This window comes from Tursiops truncatus, chromosome X (genome assembly GCF_011762595.2).
Source record: "Tursiops truncatus isolate mTurTru1 chromosome X, mTurTru1.mat.Y, whole genome shotgun sequence".
In the NCBI taxonomy this organism is placed as follows: Eukaryota; Metazoa; Chordata; class Mammalia; order Artiodactyla; family Delphinidae; genus Tursiops; species Tursiops truncatus.
Genome location: NC_047055.1, coordinates 53,596,867 through 53,602,866, shown reverse-complemented (window position 1 = coordinate 53,602,866; position 6,000 = coordinate 53,596,867). Strand labels below are relative to the sequence as shown.

The following is a 6,000-nucleotide window of genomic DNA, read 5'->3' as shown; positions in this document are numbered from 1 at the left end:
GAGGAGCTAGAGCCTGCACAGGATGTGAGGCAGGACTTTGTCTCTGGTCAGTGGCCATCACCACCCTGTCAGGCAGTAGTGGGAATTCTGCCAGTCCTTCTGCCATGATCTTCCTCTCTTTGGCCAATTCTTAATATAATCTTCTTCATACAATTATAGCAAAGATACAAAATGATGCACCAAAGGGAACTTTAAAAACACCCTCTTACAGTATGTAAGTTCCCCTAATGTAGAGCTGGTTATTTTTAGATTTCTGTTAAAACTGTAAAAAAGGAAACTGCAGATGGAAGTTAGAACAAAATTGTAGGTCCATTCAATTTATCTGGATGGCACTTTGCTAAAGTTGCAGACATTATATAAATCTGCACATGTTTGTACTGGGTCAGGTCTGGAGAACTGGCCCTAATTAAAAAGAGTAAATACTTCTACTTCATGATATTTTCAAGAACAATTGGCTCTTTCTAAGCCTTTAAAATATCACCACAGAGTGAGGAATTTTATACATATTTTTGTTATGGGTATATGTTCCTATTACAATTTGAGAAGTGGGAATTTGAGAAGAAAGACCTCTAATTTGATTCTCCAATGTTCAGATAACTTTTACTAGTAAATTGCATTTTTAAAAAGCTACAGATAATTACTGGGAGCATGATTATCTATACACTAATCAAATATGAAAATGCAAGTTATTTCATTGGCCACAGAGTAAATTACTCAGTAACTCCTTAAGGTAATCTGACAAGGTGCCATATCCATTGTCCTTTTTGTAAATATTGTGCTGCCTATAAGTTCGAATCTTTGAGACTGAGTCACAAAAACTATTCTCATTGTGAATACCTCAATCTGTACTTGGCCTGGGAAAAGCATTCTCCATTGCAGTAATGCACTTAGGCTTGCTTTTTGGAACCAGAGCTTCATTTCCATACCTACATCTTCCTTGATCCTCCTCAATCAAAACTCTCACGACTTTAAAGTACATGTTAGAAATAAAGCAATCTAATAAAATGATTTCAAACTCAGAATTTGTCTTTATGTTTCTTTGCGAGGAATACTTGTAATTTGAACTTTCTTTACCCAAAAGGATAATATTTTAGGTGAAAGTGTAAACATTTTGAAAGCTTATGGAGATTCTATGAGAAGAACAGAAATAGGAAGGATCAAAGTTTCTTCCAGCATCCTTAAAATCACTCCAGGTAAATAGCTACCTACTCTTCCAATATGAAAAATCTAATATGAATATGTTATAGTCATTATAACCATTCTTCAGGACAATCTTTAAAGTTCAAAGGAAAAAAGAACAGTGTTATCTATATGCGGGAAAAAATCCAGATGTCAGGATGGCAGGAAGGCAGAGTGCAAAGACAAATCAATTGTGAGGCTAACAAAGCTTAACCTTCAGGGCCTCTCACATGTGTAGGGCCATTCTAAAAACTTGACAGGGGCTGGAGTAATGTATTCATATGGTCATAAATTTTTGTGGAATTTGCAACAAACAAACAAGCATTATAACTTTAGTTTGTTAATATCTCTGTATTTTTCCACTTCCACTTGCCTTCCATCACACTTACCACCACGTGGCTGGCACGGGAGTGAAAATGGACAGCTTGGGAATCTTCTAAGGATAGTTGAATTGGTATAGTTTAGATTTAATTGGACTTATTTCTGAGATTCGAGGTCATTTTCATGCATGGTTAAATTGTTACCAACTGTCCTAATACAAGAATGGCTTTCAGAATATATCTACGTACAGTGAGCCAATGCACCTGGTGTCATAGCAGACCAAGGTGTTCTACAGTTATATGAACATATCCTACAGCACTGAAAGTGTAGGAGTAGTAGAGTAAGAAAACTAGTGAAATGCAAGAATATGTGTGATGTCACATGTTTGATGAATTCCAATGTACTTAATCAAGCCTTTTTGTATCTGAGGTATCTTGCCTGCATGAACTCTGTTGGTCCCAGATAAAATGGCAAGATGAGCATACTAAAATCTCAGGAAAAGGTAAATTTTGACTGTAAGTAATAAAGTTTTTGGATTTTTTGTTGTTGATGATGTTGTTTTATTTTTTAATATATTTATTGGAGTATAATTGTGTTATGATGGTGTGTTAGTTTCTGCTTTATAACAAACTGAATCAGCTATACATATACATATATCCCCATATCACCTCCCTCTTGCATCTTCCTCCCAGCCTCAATATCCCACACCTCTAGGGGGTCACAAAGCACCGAGATGATCTCCCTGTGCTATGTGGCTGCTTCCCACTAGTTATCTATTTTACATTTGGTAGTATATATAAGTCAATGTCACTCTCTCACTTCATCCCAGCTTAACCTTCCCCCTCCCTGTGTCCTCAAGTGCATTCTCTACATCTGCATCTTTATTCCTGCTCTATCCCTATGTTCTTCATAACCGTTTTTTGTGGGTTTTTTTTTGTTTTTTGTGTTTTTTTTTAGTTTCCATATATATGTGCTAGCATATGCTACTTGTTTTTCTCTTTCTGACTTACTTCACTCTGTATGACAGATTCTAGGTCCATCCACCTCATTAAAAATAACTCAATTGTGTTTTTTATTATGGCTGAGTAATATTCCATTGTATATATGTGCCACATCTTCTTTATCCATTCATCTGTCAATATCCATTAGGTTGTTTCCATGCCCTGGCTATTGTATACAGAGCTGCAATGAACATTGCAGCACATGAATCTTTTTGAATTACGGTTTTCTCAGGGTATATGCCCAGTACTGGGATTGCTGGGTCGTATGGTAGTTCTATTATTAGTTTTTTCAGGCACCTGCATATTGTTCTCCATAGCGGCTGTATCAATTTACGTTCCCAGCAACAGTGCAAGAGTGTTTCCTTTTCTCCACACCCTCTCCAGCATTTATTGTTTGTAGATTTTTTGATGATGGCCATTCTGACTGGTGTGTGGTGATACCTCATTGTAGTTTTGATTTGCATTTCTCTAATGAATAGTGTTGTTGAGCATTCTTTCATGTGTTTGTTGGCAATCTGTAAGTCTTTTTGGAGAAATGTCTCTTTAGGTCTTCTGCCCATTTTTCAATTGGGTTGTTTGTTTTTTTGATATTGATCTGCATGAGCTGATTTTAAATTTTGGAGATTAATAATTTGGCAGTTGCTTCATTTGCAAATATTTTCTCCCATTTTGAGGATTGTCTTTTCATCTTGTTTATGGTTTCCTTTGCTGTGCAAAAGCTTTTAAGTTTCATTAGGTCCCATTTGTTTATTTTTGTTTTTATTTCCATTTCTCTAGGAAGTGGGTCATAAAGGATCTTGCTGTGATATATGTCAGAGTGTTCTGCCTATGCTTTCCTCTAAGAGTTTGATAGTGTCTGGTCTTACATTTAGGTCTTTAAGCCATTTTGAGTTTATTTTTGTGTATGGTGTTAGGGAGTGTTCTAATTTCATTCTTTTACATGTAGCTGTCCAGTTTTCCCAGCACCACTCATTGAAAAGGGTGTCTTTTCTCCATTGTATATTCTTGCCTCCTTTATGAAAAATAAGGTGACCATATGTATGTGAGTTTATCTCTGGGCTTTCTATCCTGTTCCACTGATCTATATTTCTGTTTTTGTGCCAGTACCATACTCTCTTGATTACTGTATTTTTGTATTATATTCTGAAGTCAGGGAGACTGATTCCTCCAGCCTTGTTTTTCTTTCTCAAGATTGCTTTAGCTATTCGGGGTCTTTTGTGTTTCCATACAAATTGTGAAATTTTTTGTTCTATTTCTGTGAAAAATGCCATTGGTTGTTTGATAGAGATTGCATTGAATCTGTAGATTGCTTTGGGTAGTATAGTCATTTTCACAACATTGATTCTTCCAATCCAAGAGCATTGTATATTTCTCCATCTGTCTGCATCATCTTTAATTTATTTCATCAGTGTCTTATAGCTTTCTGCATACAGGTCTTTTGTCTCCTTAATTAAAATGGAGGAGGAAATCACATAAACTTAATGGATAAAGATATATTTCTTGCTCCTTTTGTATAAAATAATATTTGACACCATATATATATTATTTGACAATAATATAAATTTGTAACAGTACAATGAAAATTAAAAGACCTCAATAGAAGTTTCACCAAAATTGGCAATGATCCTAAAAGTTTACTTTGTGTTATCAAAAGTAAGTCTTGAAGCTGAAATAATGTTATAAAGTCTCAGTAATGTACAATTAATTTTTACCAACCATACTAGCAGAAGACTGGTTTGTGTTTCTAATCTCTGTATAGAAAATATTATCATTAAATTATTTCTATAGGAAGAGCCAATCAAATACTGTGGGTTTTTTTTCTGAATTTTGTGACGTTTGTGGTATTTGCAGCTTTTTAAAAATTTGTAATTTCTTATCTTTTTTTCTCAACCTATACAAGTAGTTACTTTCATATCTAATTTTTTTAAGTCATTTTGTATTCTTTTTCTTAAACTGGACCATGAAAATGTATTAATTTCAAGCCCCTCAAAATCTTGATCCTCCTTGGCAGAACTGCATACCAGAAGAAGATATGAATTCTGACCTGGGTTTACTCTGTTGTTAACTTGCTTTTTGACCTTACCCAAGTTATTTAACTTAACTGGGTCTTCTTTACAATAGCTTAAAAGTCAGGCCATTGTTTTGAAGGATTCTTCTATTAATGCTGACATTGTAGAACTTTACCATAGCCTCAGTGCTCCTGGAAAACAATGAAGGTTAAAGGAATCCCCCCACCAAATTTTGTTTTGGAAAATGGCTTACTGCAAAGAACCACCCTTACCCATATAACTTAGATAAAACTCAGGGATGCTCCTTGTTCATCCTATGGCAAGGGTAGACTCAGACCCTCAAACTCCTCTTCGTTGCCTCTTAAATAATGATTAGCTGAGTTGTATTATCTATACAGATCAATCAAAACAAAATATTTTTTTACCTAATGTTTGGTTAATATTCTCTCCTTCACTTTCTTTCAGGCCCTTGCACGTTGGCCGATATTCAGCCTTAGCCAGCATAAAGCCCCTCTTTTTGTTTTTTTTTGGCTGCATTGGATCTTTGTTGCTGTGTGCAGGCTTTCTTTAGTTGTGGCGAGTCGGAGCTACTCTTCATTGCAGTGTGTGGGCCTCTCATTGTGGTGACTTCTCTTGTTGTGGAGCACGGGCTCTATGTGCACAGGCTCAGGAGTCATGGCGCACGGGGATTAGTTGCTCCGCAGCATGTGGGCTCTTCCCAGACTAGGGATCGAACCCATGTCCTCTGCAATGGCAGGAAGATTCTTAACCACTGCCCCACCAGGGAGTCCTAAAGTCCCTCTTGAAAAGAGTCTGTCCTCATGTGCAATATTTTCTCATCTATTATCCAGTCATGCCACCCTTTCTTACCACTTGATCTACACCCAGTTAATTTTAACCTTGTTTACTCTTCTTTATAAAAAGAAATCTTCTTTCTGCCTGACTCATGAGTTTGCAGATCTTACAGTCACAACATCATCCCTATCACAGTAGTTCCCCCACCTTTCAATAATCTTTTTGAATAAAAGTCTCTCCTTATTCAGTCTGCATTTTTTTATTTGACAATGCAAAATATGTGCCTTTTAAAGAGTTAGAGAAATGAAGCCAACATGTTATCTGTAAACCCCAAAATTCTACTCTTCCTGTGAGTGAAGCTACTGAATCAGTACACAGTACAGAAGCTCTTTCAAGGCCTATATTAATCACTTTTATGCACTGAAAATGCCCCATTTATGGCTGCATCTTTTATGAAGACAATCATCCAATCAATGTCCATCTAAACACACTACATTACTCCAAGAAAAGTTTTCCTGAATTGTAAATGCTATGAAAGCTTGTATTACACTATTCCTGTCTAACTAATGTAACGTTTGGGAACAGAGAGTGAGTTTTGTTTAATGACAAAATTCGTGTTTTGAAATGGTTTAAATTAAAGAAATAACTTCAGGGGTATAGTGTTATTTCTCTCTGCCAATTTCTCATGTTCATAA

General features: G+C 35.9%; 1 long non-coding RNA gene across 1 annotated transcript in view; it reads left to right on the top strand.

The window, feature by feature from the left end:
• Positions 1-1,091: 1,091 nt before the first annotated feature.
• The window catches only part of LOC117310290 (uncharacterized), a 31,079-nt gene continuing 26,170 nt past the window's right edge, over positions 1,092-6,000 (top strand). Inside the window, exons 1-2 of the long non-coding RNA XR_004524469.1 lie at positions 1,092-1,193; positions 1,930-2,015. This is a non-coding gene — a long non-coding RNA (uncharacterized lncRNA). The remainder of the gene's footprint in view (positions 1,194-1,929; positions 2,016-6,000) is intronic.